The following is a 13,186-nucleotide window of genomic DNA, read 5'->3' as shown; positions in this document are numbered from 1 at the left end:
TTCTTACCCCAATCCCACTTGGGATACATTTAATGTGGCTGATTCACAGATGAGGGAACCCACGATTAATGCGGTAAGTGCCTATCCCTCGTTACAGAAAGGAACTTACTTGTCCTCCTCTTGACTCTTAAGTCAGTGCTCAGCATCTACCTGGAGCTGCCATGCTTGCTGCAGCCCACAGCCCTGCCTTCTTCCAGCTTGAAGAGCATGTAGGGCCTTCTTATTTTCCAGTCATCGCCAGCTGGTTTTCACCTTGGTTTGGGGGATTGCTGTGTCTCACGTGACTATATGCTGGTATCAAGGAAGCCCCACACTCCAGCACGGCCTTTTCCAAATGGTATTTAGCCTGCAAGCAAATTCTCTGGGTACAGTTCATGCCTCTTATCTATTCATCTGTTGAGAGAGGGTCTCCCTGGATAGCCCAGGCAGGGTTCAGACTTTCTTTGCAGAACAGACTAGCCTCAAATTGCCTTTCTCTTCCCTGGCCTCCAGAATGTTGAGCTTTCACGCTTGTGCCACTTGACCCGGCTTTTGCTCAATTTATTTACTTTCCGTTCTGGAGCTCTCTAGAATTTCTGCCTCTGGAATTGCTATTCTCAAAGTTAATCCTGACTTTCTAGAAAGATCTGAAGCTCAGAGTTCTAGGAAGACTACATAGCTCCTTGCCTCTACTTCCTGGGCCAACTATTGCTTTATCTGGGCCTCTAAAATGAGTCTATAAACACCCGAAGGGCAGGTCTATGGTCCACATTTGTTGCTTCCTGTAGGTCTAGCACAGTCCTAGCCCCAAGGAAACATTGCTGATCCTTCAGCTTTTGCCCTTGGACACAGCCCTTCACCTCTGCCCTCCCTCAAATCCTCTTAGAGGTAAATTAGTCCCCAAGAACAATCTAGCAAGCAAGTATTGTTGGTTTTCACAGGACTCTCAAGAAAGACTAAAATTAGAAGCCAATACCATTTTTTTATTTTGAGATTTAAAGTAAGCTTCAATTTTTCTTCAGAAAAAAATCAGATTTGCTACTGTTGGTCACATTCTATTGTAGTGATAGGCAGATAGGAAGTAGCCAGTACCATCTTACAGAGTGGGTATGCTCTGATTTGCCCACCGTTCCTCCTTTCCCATTTGGGGTACTTTTGAGAAGTCCTAACCCTGAAGGTTTCAAGTTTATGATTCATAACCATGGAATATCTGCCTACTTTGGACCTTCTTGGAGATCCTTGTTGCAGTCTCGTGGTCGTCTCTAAAAAGGTGCTTTCATTATTCCCCCAGGAACAAAAGTTTACCCAGCATACTTTAGCCAATACCCACAGACCAGGCTACCGATGAAAGGGAAATTGAACAGAATTGTGGGCTTTTCCCGGCGATCACTCCTAAGAGCATGGCAGTGGGCTTTTCCCGGCGATCACTTCTAAGAGCATGGCAGTGGGCTTTTCCCGGCGATCACTCCTAAGAGCATGGCAGTGGGCTTTTCCCAACGATCACTCCTAAGAGCATGGCATGCTCTCTGGAAAACTGGAGGTGCCATGCTTTATTTTCTGGAAGGATCAGTGACTGGTAAGGATACTTTAGTCAATACCCACAGACCAGGCTACCGATGAAAGGGAAATTGAACAGAATTGTGGGCTTTTCCCGGCGATCACTCCTAAGAGCATGGCAGTGGGCTTTTCCCGGTGATCACTCCTAAGAGCAGCTTCATGAGTGGGAGGAGAGGACCATTCCAAGAAGTGTGAAATGCCTGTGATGGACTAGAGGCCGGGTGCTTGCAGCCTTCCTCTCCGGGGTCAGCAGCTTCTTTCTTATCAGACACTTTGTCTCCTCAGATACCACAGTGGAGTATGTTAAATGAGACTTCTTCCCTGAAGCATCTTGATAGAGGTTGGGGAATAAAGAAAACCAGGGTGCGCACTCTGTGGGTCCGTGAGTACAGACCTGTATCCCTGTATAGCCCCTGGAAAGATGAGGAAATCCAGATCTGGAATGGGTATTATATTGAGAGCTCCAAAACCAGTGAAGTAGCAGAAGGCAAGGGCAAGCCCTCAATAGGCTTCTTTATTTAACCCTCAGCAATCCTTGCGGGGGTTTATGCCCAAATTTACAAATGAACAAGAAAACGGAAAGGTGAACGTTCTGAGCGACTGCTAAGATCACACAGGCTTGGGTGTTTCCAAAACCTTTGCTGTTTGTTTGTTTGATTTTTGATATGGCATTTAACATAAAGGTCAAGCCGAAGTCACATCCTTTATAGAGCTTTATTTATTTATTTTGTCTCTATTTTTACTGTATTCCACACAGTGTAGTTGTTAAGGATGCAAGCTCTGAAGACAGAGTGCCTACGTAGATGTCCTAGCTCTTTGTCGTCTTAAAACATTTCTGTGTTTTTGTGTGCCTGACCCTAGCCAGGTGCCCCCAAAACATTAGCAGTTATGAGTCTAGCCTGTTCTTGTCCCGCTGTGCCTATGGTCTGCCTTGCTTCCGAGGAGTCCAGATCTACATCCTCTGTCTATACGCTATCGCCTCCCATGGATCCCCAGCTTCACGGTGCTTGTGGCTTTCTTCTGTCCTCCCAGATGCAGCCTGTTCCTTTTTTTGGCCTCAATCAGGTTGAGTGGCTTCTTTGACTGGGTCTAGCTGGCTTCTCTATGGCTTCCCTACTCCATCATCCAACACCAAGGCGGAATTCATGGCTTCAGATACCTTCCTCTGCATTTGGGAAGATTCTCAGTGGCAACCCTGATCACATAGGAGGCTGACTCTACCTCTTGAGTTTCCCACCATCCCTCTAATTTTCCAAAACCCCGAACAGAGGGAGAATCACCCGAGTTTTTATTGCTCTCTTCCCTCTCCTTTCATGAACTTGCAGTAAAGGCCAGGACCAGTTTCTGTCAGTAGATACTAGTCTGGGCCCCAGCCGACTGGCCACTTGTACTTAGCGTTGTTTGGGCGCTCAGCGCCCAGCCCTGCCTCTTTTAACTATTTCCCCATCATGTATTCCTAAATGAGCTTACCCAGTGGTTGCCTGTTCTATTTTCCAAAGGTCTGTTAGCAACTCATTTGAATTTTACACGTGAAGTTGCTGTGAGCAACCTTCCTTTCACTATGAGATTGGAGCAAAATGTTGCAAGTGGGTTGCCCTATTTCTTTATCAAAAGAATATTCCCTTGGCAAACCTCACCAGAAGTCCTCTTTCCCCACCCTCTGCACTTGCTTTGACACTGGTTACAACAATGAGGCTTTGAGGAGCCTCCCATCCACTAGCCCCACTTCTAACTGCAGGAGACCGGCTGGTGGCTCTCCTGCTGTCACAGAGGCACCCCCTCCCAGCCAGCATTGAAAACCGAGAACTTTCCAGTCATCGTTGGCACGCCCCTCTTCCTCATTAGACATTGCCCGTCTGTCTGCTAGTGTATCATCACAGCTTATCATCCACCTGGGTGAATCAACTTCACCTGCTCTCTAGTCCCCATGACCCAAAGTCCTGACCCCTGGTTGCCCTCAGCAAGCCAGCCGGGTCTCAGTGAGATCATTCCAGAGCACACCACTTCATCTCCATGGCCTGCCTCAGCTCTTCAGTCTTGGCAGCTCCCCAGCTACAGGCCCTCTTTAACTTATCCCTGGATTCGGTCTCACTTCTAAACCTGAAAGTCAAGCTTCCTGTGGCTCCTCAGTGCCACCTGTCTTCTGCCAGGCACTCATGCCCAGTGTCCTGGGTTGCCAGGCACCTGCACACGATGGCTCTCAGAAGGCAGTTACTTGGTGGCTAACGGAGCCTGGCCAGCGAGCTGTGCTGTATGACTCTGCTTGGGATTTCCTTACCAACCTGGAAACTAGCTTCTACAGTCACACTGTGTGCCAGTCCCTACCCACTGTGAGGCTCCTGCTGACTTGAATGAGAACTTCGTTTGTTTTCTAGAGTAATAGTAATGTTACCGTGGCCCCTGCCTTTCGTGTTATTTAAGACCGATGCCTAGTTTTTGCTATAAAATCAACTGACTACATTCACTCCACAACTTACAAAGTCACCGGACACAATAGCGACTATTTTGTTGAACCTGAACACGCAAAAGTTACAGTTTGGGATTTGGGATAGAGTTCAATGATAAAGCATGTGTTTAACTGTTCAAAGCCCTGGATTCTGTCATTGGAACCGGAAAAAAGTTATTCTGGCTCTGCCTTCCCCAACCAAGAAGGCAGGTACTGTGAACAGAGCCTACTTTTTTAGCTGCTACTAAAAGACTAAAAAGGGAGAATTTAGTTCAAGGCAAAGCCTTGAGCATTCCTTTGCCTACCCCTTTCCTCCCTTCTCCAAGGCTGCCCTTGATGTTCAGTTTAGTCTGATTTCATTTAGATAAGCTTGCCGGAGAGCCTTGGGAAGAGAGATGATGCTCCCGATGGGTCTGCAGCAACCTACCACCATGTTTATTATGCAAGTTTTTATTGCAAAGATGGCCTATGCCTGGAATTCCAGTACTTGGAGGCGGAGGATCAAGAGTTCTAGGGTAGTCTAGGCTGTACATTGAGACAACGACTCAAAATTGGGCACATTTAAAGAAAAATTTTATTTTTAATTACATGTAAGCATAGGTGTTATGCACATGAGTTCTTGTGCCCGTGGGACCAGAGGCGCCAGATTCCCTGGAACTGGAGCTACAGGCAGTTATGAACTACCTTACCTGGGTGCTGAGAGCCAAACCCTGGTACCAAGCCATTCCCAAGACCCAAAAATGAATTTATAAAATGTAGCACCAGGAGTTGAACTACTGCCTAATGCATGCTAGGCAATCTCTTTCTCTCTTTCTTTCTCTCTTTTATGAGACATGGCTTCCCTATGTAGTCCTGGCTGTCCTAGAACTCACTCTATAGACCAGGTTGGCGTCAAATTCAGAGATCTGCCTGCTTCTGCTCCCAAGTGCTGGAATTAAAGGCATGGACCACCACTGCCTGACAGGCAATCTCTTTAAACCATGTTTCATCTATCCCCATCCCAATAACTCCAATTAAAAATTAAAAAAATAGATTGTGTAGGCAACTCCATTAAGCCAGGGTAGTGCGCTGGAAAGGACTATTAAGCCGCACAGGGAGAAGACTGGGATGGTGCTCATGCTACGTCATAAAGAACAACTTTAAAATTGGCTGAAGGGTTAGTAATATCGCTCGGTTAGAGCATGTGCAAGGCTCTGGGTTCAGGTCTCAGCACAGCAATCCTAAAACCAAGCAAGGGGCATATGCCTACAATACCAGGACTTGAGACACTGATGCAGGAGGATTGCTATGAGTTTCAAGCTAGGCTGAGCTATATTATTAGTTCCAGACCAGCTATGGTCTTGTCTTAACAACAAAACCAAACTGATAAAGATTATCGGTGATTGAAATAAGGAATGACCTTTTTTTTTTTCTGTCTCTCTTGTCCTAACTTTTAAACTCTCTCTACTTCATAACTAATACTTGCCATTGCCCCTGGCAACCCCTCCACATAGTGGCAACTCAGCAAATGCCAATTGTTTTTAAACCAAGCAGATGACTGGTGCAGGTTGGGCGGATCACTCAAGTGGGCTGAGGGCAGGGTGCCTGGAGAAGAGGCTAGCCAAGAACATGCCTCATAAGCATGGGAAGGCATGGTGGGCACAGAGGGCCTTGGCATATCCTCTGAGGTGTGGAGCAATGGTGTCCCTATGGGCAACAGGGAGATGAGCTGAGTGGCTGTTCTTGGTGGGAGTGGGCTTCTCAGAGGACATTGAAGAGGAAGCATAAGGTGACCAGTGGGGTTTCCCACCTTAGGGGAGGGATAATGTGGAAGAGGAACATGGACTAGGAAGGGGTAACCTCCGGGGAGAGAACTGCTATTGGGATTTATATAGTAATAGCTCTGATGTCTCAGGCAGATATCCCTGGCAGGGCTGTGCTCTCTGGGGGAAACCTAGCAGCCTCTCCTACAAGAGCACAGTCTTGTCACTTCCTTGTGACAGGCTCCATACTCAGAACAGACATCTAGAACTCCTGCCACGTAAACACGGGACAGAGGGGTGGCTGCCCCTGTGAGCGACTTGACGGCAGGAGCAGAAAGCCACAGCTATGTGTAGGTCAGCGAATGGGACATAGAGATGTGTGTGCCTTGGGTACCCTGGCCAGAGGACAGGCCCCAGCTGCCTTCCACAGAGGGTTTCTCCTCTTTCCTCTCTGGGGCCAGGCAAACCTAGGGAGGGAGGGTATCCAGGGGACATGGAGTCCCCGAAAGCCAGACCATTTCCTATCCTTCTCCAGCCTCAATAGATCACAGTATTCTGTCCGGAGGCACAGGGTGGGGGTTGCAGGTGGGGGAAGGGAGAGAGGTGCTGAGAGGGGCTAGGATTTGCTGAGTCTAACCATCCAAGTGGTAATTCTTCAGCCTGAACTAGCCAGCTCAAACTGTCAGGACTGCGGAGCAGACCTCAGCTTCTCTAAACACCACAGCCGTGCAAGACTGACCTATGTCCAGTCTTAGGGAGCAGCCTTGCAATGACCCCAACCTCTCTCTCCCCTTCTACTCTCAGCCCGGAAGCTTCAGGCTGACTCACAGGCACAGGTATCTTGCGAAATTTCATTTCATTTCTCTTCCCTTCCTGCCCTTTATCTTCCCTTCCTCACTCATTTCGTTTCATTTTATTTATTTATTTTCCAGAGCTGAGGATCAGCTGAACCCAGGGCCTCAAGCATGCTAGGTAGGCATTTTATGACCAAATTACAGTCCTAGCCCAGTTTCTCATAGCAAATGCCATTAAACTTTTCGCTAACAACTGAAGTAACCACTGAATACCCGATCCTGTTGGGCCTGTCGGCATCAGCCACAACCCAAGCTGCACTGACAGAGAATTTGCTACTCCATGCCTGTAAATAGAACAAGCCCTTGAGGGTGGGGCAAGGTGCCCAGGCTGCTCTGAAGGCAGCACTCTGCAGAGGCTGCCCCTGGGGAGCTCAGGAAGATGCAGAAGGTGGCTTTCCCAGCAGGCCAGGCAGGCTGGGCCCCCCAGTCCTCGGCTTATCTCCCACTGGCAGCTGCGTGTTCACGCTCCTTGCTTCTGCTCCTACAGCGTGTCTGACAGACTCTTGGTGTGTGTACTGGTATGCATGTCCATGTGTGTGCTCACCCATGTCTGCTCCAGACAGGCACAAGGCACAAACTCTGCGTGGATGATCTGGGGTTGTGACTTTTTCTGTCAGCACAAGAGTAGACCTGGTCTTCTTCTTTGTTTTTTCCTTTTTTTATTTTGCTTTGTTTTTTGAGGCAGTGTTTCTCTGTGAAACACTCCTGGCTGTTCTGGAACTCATTTTGTAGAACAGGCTGACTTTGAACTCACAGAGATCCGCTTACCTCTGCCTCCCAAGTGCTAGGATTAAGGACTTCGCCACCACCACTGGGTTATAGACCTGGTCTTCTTCTACAGCCCCTTGGCTCATTTGCTGTCTCCGAGGAGGGAGCTTGCTCCTTCCTGGGCCTGAAGTAGCTTTCTTTTTAAGACAGTAGATCTTTTTAAAACCTACCATCAAGTGCTTCTCTTCCCCAGGGCAAGCTGAAGTTCTGGGCTGCCTGGCAGAATACATAGGAACATAATTGTCCTTCTGAGCTTGGTCTGGGCTGAGCTGTCATTGTCTCCACACTCCTGGCCCAGGGGATGGCCCTTAGTTTGTCTAGAAAACATTGTTGAATGTGTGGATTATGGACTTGACCCGGGAAGCAGCAATTCATTTTCATAAACACTTGGAGTTAGCCCTGCTCTGGTGTGCCTGCCACCTCTGTTCTGAGTCACTTCCTGAGCCAGTGGTCTAAAAACATATAGATAGACCACTATTTGCTTTAATTTTTAAAATTAATTTATTTTTATTTACGTGCCTTGGAGTTTTGCCGTGAGTGTTGGGTCCCCTGGAATTGGAATTACAGACAATTGTGAGCTGTCATGTGGGTGCTGGGAATTGAACCCAGGTTCTCTGGAAGAGCAGCCAGTACTCTTAACCTCTGAGCCATCTCTCCAGCCCCTTAATTTTTTTTTAATCACATCATTATTCTGTAATTGTACTGCATGTTTGTGGGTGCGCATGCTCTGTGTGCATGTGGAGGTGGTTGGACAAGTTGTAGGTGCTGGTGTCCTCCCCTGCGTGGGTCCCAGGGATTGAATTTAGGTTGTCAGGAAGGGCAGCAGTTGAGTCTTCTCACCCGACTCCTTACCGCCACTGTGGAAAACGACTTGGAATTTCCTTTTCAGGCTGGTCACGTGTATATCCTACAATAGAGAAATCCCATCCCTGAGGATATACCTGGAGAACCCGAGGCACACTTGGAGCCTTTAGGAACATCCCACAGCAATCTCAAACTAGAAATGCTGATAAGGAAGACGGCACATTCCACACGATTGTAGGACTTCCACACGAGAAAGCACTAGACAAGGAAAAAGGAAAAAGTTGAACAGATTATAGTTCTGCTCATTAGCCTGGAAGAAAAACAGTAAAACTATACAATGATGAACCAGATAGCAAGACACACGCACACACGCACGTACACGCACCCATGCACGCATGCGCGTACACACACACACATATACCACTCACTCATGCACAGATATACATGGTGTGAGTCCAACTATAAAAAGTTAAGACAAACAAACAAAAAACCACAAAAAAACTAGCATCCAGTCAGGCAGCAGAGGTGCACATCTTTAATCCCAGCACTGAGGAGGCAGAGGCAGGTGGATCTCTGTAAATTAGAGGCCAGCCTAGTCTACAGGGCTAGTTCCAGGACTGGTAGGGCTACACAGAGAAATCCTGTCTCAAAACAAAACAAAACAAAACACCAAAACTCAAATAACAACAGCTACATCCCCCCAAACAAAAACAAACAAACAAACATCCTAAAGAATATCGTGTAGTGATACACAGACAGGTAAGAGGCCACCTCAAATAAGAAAGGGTACTAGCACACCTGTGAGAGGGTGAAGCGCGAGGACAGCCTGAGCCTAGAGTTCAAGGTTAACCCCAGCAAATAGTGAGTCTGTCTCGAAAGTAACAAAAAGAAACAAAAAGATAACAACTGGGTGCTGGTGGTATAACTTGGTGGCAGAATCCTTGCTTGATATGAATTAGGTCCTGGATTCCACCTCAGTACAATAAAATAAAAAATAAAGTAAAATAAAATTGTGGAGGACTTCAAAGTCATTTGAACTGATTTAAAGAAAAAAACAAAAAACATGGTCTTGCTACGTAGCCCAGGCTACCCTGGAAGTGGCAGTCCCACTGCAGCCTTGCAAATGATGGGTCTGCAGGTGTAGACCACGGAACCTACTTCTGCCTCTTAGTTTTGACCCTGCACGGACTGGCTTCCTACACATTTTACTGTGGGAAGAGAGAGCAGTGTGTGGTCTCCCTCTGCCTCCCGTTTCCATCCAGACCCCGTTCTCTCCCCAGCCAGCAGAGGAGAGGCCACAAGGTCCCTTATAACAGCTCCTTTCTTTATTTCTGAGTGGGTCAGAGGCATGTGGGGGGTGAGGGCCTCCCTTCTGCAGCTGGGCCCTGGCTCCTCCAGGGTGGTGGGAAGGCCCCGGGGAGAGCAGGGTCAGACGAAGCCGGCTGGCCCTGCTGTTTGTGCCAACTCTGGATTAGGCCAGGGCTCTGGCCCACCTGTTGTTTCACTCAACCAGCATGAGCATGGACACTGAGCGCTTGCTGCAGGACTGGGTGCTGCCGAGCGTACAGAGACGTGGAAGGGGTTTATTGTTGTTACTGTAGTTTTCATTTGTTTGTTTGTTTTTTGCTTACCCCACAAACACAAAGCCCAGGCTGGCTCCAAACGCTGGCTCCTCCTGCCTCCACCTCCGGAGTGGTGGGACTGTGGGCACTTGCCATTACGCCGGGTGAGAGGTGATTTCTGAACTCTATGATCTAACAGTATTACTAGAGGGGACCATACCCCCCCACACAACTGTGTTATCAGCAAAATAAAGACTAGACATCACATGACTGCCCACCAGAAGCTGTGCTGGCGATGCTGCTATACAGACGGCACAATCACAGGCTTCAAGCTTATAGCCCAATGGCAGAGAAATGGATATATCAAACGAATGCAACCCGTGGGGCGGGATGGGGGCTTTCTAACAGCAACCAAGACCCAAGAAATACGTGGTAGAAAGGAGGCTAGCCTCTCTATCTGAGAGTGGGCAGATGAAGTGTGCTGAAGTCACCTTCTAGAACTGTCCCTGGCTGGAAGAAGTAGGGGGAACACGTGAAGAAGAGAGCCCCCTCCCCCCACCTTGTCCTTGCAAGCTCATGGATGCACACAGGCCAAGGCAAGAGGGAGGCCATGGAGGGGGTGAGGAGGAGACAGAGGACTGGGGAGAGGTTGGAGAGTTCTTCTGAAGGAGTCCTGCATTAAGGCTTTAGGGATGAAGCAAGGACACAGTGAAGGAAGGGCTAGACTTCCTGGATGGAGGAACCAGCTGGGGCAAAGACATAGGCTAGGAAATCAGGCAAGGAGGGCAATATAAGATGGCTCGTAATAGTGTTTGCCTTCAAATCCTTAGGTCAGCTCATCCTACTCTTCCCTCCCTCCCTCCCTCCCTCCTTCCCTCCCTCCCTCCCTTCCTTTTTTTCCCCCCAGGCTGGCCTCAAACAGAGATCCACCTGGCCCCGCCTCTACTTCCCAAATGCTGGGATTAAAATCACGAACCACCACACGGCTTTTCTTTCTATAAGACAAGGTCTCAATAGCTAGCCTAGGATGTCCTGGAACTCTCTCTATAGACTAAGCTGGTTTTTGAACTCACAGAGATTCCCCCCACCTTGCTTCTCAAAGTGCTGGGATTAAAGGTGTGCACCACCATGTCTGTCCTTCCTCCTTTTTAACACTGGGTTTAGTGTATTGCTCAGGCTACCCTCAAACTCTTGGATCTAAACGATCCTCCTGCTTCAGTCTCCAAATTATTGGGGACAGATATGCTCTGTTGAAATGTTAGGTTTTTATTTTGGGGCATTTTCCAGACAGTTTTACTTTTATATAACCCAGCTTCCCTTGAACTGGATATGTAACCAGTCCAGGCTGGCCACAAACTCACAGCCATCTTGCTTCCAACTTGTGAGTGTTGGGAACACAGGCCGCACGGCTATACCTAGTGTAACCTTTGATCTCAAATGTGCTAGGACACCTGCCGGCTCTAGGGGAGGCTTGTCCCCACTGGCTCAGGGTGGAGGTAGATTGAGCAGCCTGGCCTGGAATGGGGAGGCAGGTTGGTGGATCGTGGAGAAGTCAAAAGGCAAAATTCCAGAATGGCTCCTGATTAGAGGAAGTAGGCGTAGCACACTGGGAGAGCCTCCACCCTGCACAACCGTGGCTCTGAGTGCCTGTGCTTGGGGCTGATGGCAGAGGCTGGTATGTGAACAAGGCCCCTGCTTCATCTTAGCCAGGGCTTTTCTAAATGCCTGCTTGTGACGTGAAAAATACTCGCGCTTAGCAAGATTGTCATAAATCACAGCTATGCGCATTAAAGCGCCATCCTTAGGAGAGCCTATAATTCAATCAATTGAATTCAATCAAAAAGAAACTCCTTGCAGACTCAAAGGTGGTTTTGTCCTGGAGAAGCGGGAAGGTACAGGAGAAACGAGAGTCAAGCTTTTCTTTTCCATAGACTTTTCAAAACTTACACCGTTTCGGAGACTGGAGAGATGGCTCCGTGGTTTGGAGCACTCGCTCTTTCAATGAGGATCTTGAGGGAGTTTCCGTGCGCCCACATGGCAGCTCCCAAGTCCCTAAGTACAGTTCCAGGGAACCCAGCGCCCTCCTCTGCTCTCTGCGGGTACCAGACACGCAAGCAGAGCACAAACATACACGTAGGCAAAACACGTATACACATAAAATAAGTTTTGAAATAAAATTACAGTTTTTGAAACAGTGCATAATAAAAAAAATACGGCCCTCGCCTTTGCTCGGTCATTCTTGTACGAGAGGGTGGTGATAGAGGACGATGTTCTTTTAATGTTCTAAATTAGCAAAATACAATTCATGATGAAATTTCTGTCTCGGAAACGGGGCATTCATCCAAAGCATCCTGGCAGAGTGGGAAAAGTGAAATGGCCCGATCCGCGCACCTGCGACCCCGCGGATGGCCGGCAGGGGTCAGGCGAGCTCCACGCAGAGCCCGAGCAGGTCCTGCGGTATCCACCGCTACGCTAAGCGGCTCGCAGAGCTTTGAGGCCGGAGGCGGAAAGAGAGCACTCCGGATCTGTGTAGGCTGCGGATCGCGACCAACGACCACCCAGGTCCGAGGGTCCCAGCTCCCATCAAGGCCCGCGAAGTGCTAGGCATTTCCCCTAATCCCACAAACTGCTGCTTTACACGGTCTCAGGCTCCACCCAACCTTTCCCCGGCGTCGGGGCGTGGCTGACTCACCCTTAGTCCCTTAGGTTTAAGTAACTCCATTTCAGGGCTTTGCACGGGGGCGTTAAGCAATCTTGCCTGGAGCACCCAGTTGGTTGCAAAGGTCAGGGAACTGGTGTGCGAAGTGAAGCAATATTACAGAGGTAAGGGACTACCATTTCGCTACAGGGTTAAGACTCAAGTCTCTGGGGACAAACTCCCTCCAGGCCCACGCTGGGTTGTTGTAATATTCTGTGGCTGCCTTAGCCCAGTGTCACTTCCCAGGGGACCCGGGTGTCTACATTTATGTATCACTAGATTCTGATAAAGACCATGACCAGGCCACAATTAACACATCTCATTAGCCCCTGCCAGCTGCCCAATCCACTTTTCAGGATACAGTTTGTTTTGTCTTTTATTTTATTTATTTATTTATTTATCTTTATTAACTTTTTTATGTGAATTGGTATGAAGGTGTCAAATCCCCTGGAACTAGATTTTCAGACAGTTGTAAGCTGCCATGTGGTTGCTGGGAATTGAACCCAGGTCCTCTGGAAGAACAGAGTTCTTAACCGCTGAGCCATCTCTCCAGCCCTTGTCTTTTATTTTTAAAATATTTCTTGAGTATATCACATTAAACAACAACAACAACAGGAAAACAGTCTCATCCTTCCTTTGTTGTTACAGCTGGATGAACACAGGTTAGGGAACTGTAGAGATTTCAAGGTTCCAGACGCACTGGCCCTCCCACCGCCAGGATCTTCTGTTGCGTCATAGCATGGTAGGGGACCTCACATGACAGCAGGCACACTTGT

This window comes from Microtus oregoni, unplaced genomic scaffold (genome assembly GCF_018167655.1).
Source record: "Microtus oregoni isolate MIOR12 unplaced genomic scaffold, Mior012 000031F_ref0000149, whole genome shotgun sequence".
Classification (NCBI taxonomy): Eukaryota; Metazoa; Chordata; class Mammalia; order Rodentia; family Cricetidae; genus Microtus; species Microtus oregoni.
Note: the sequence above shows the minus strand (reverse complement) of the source record.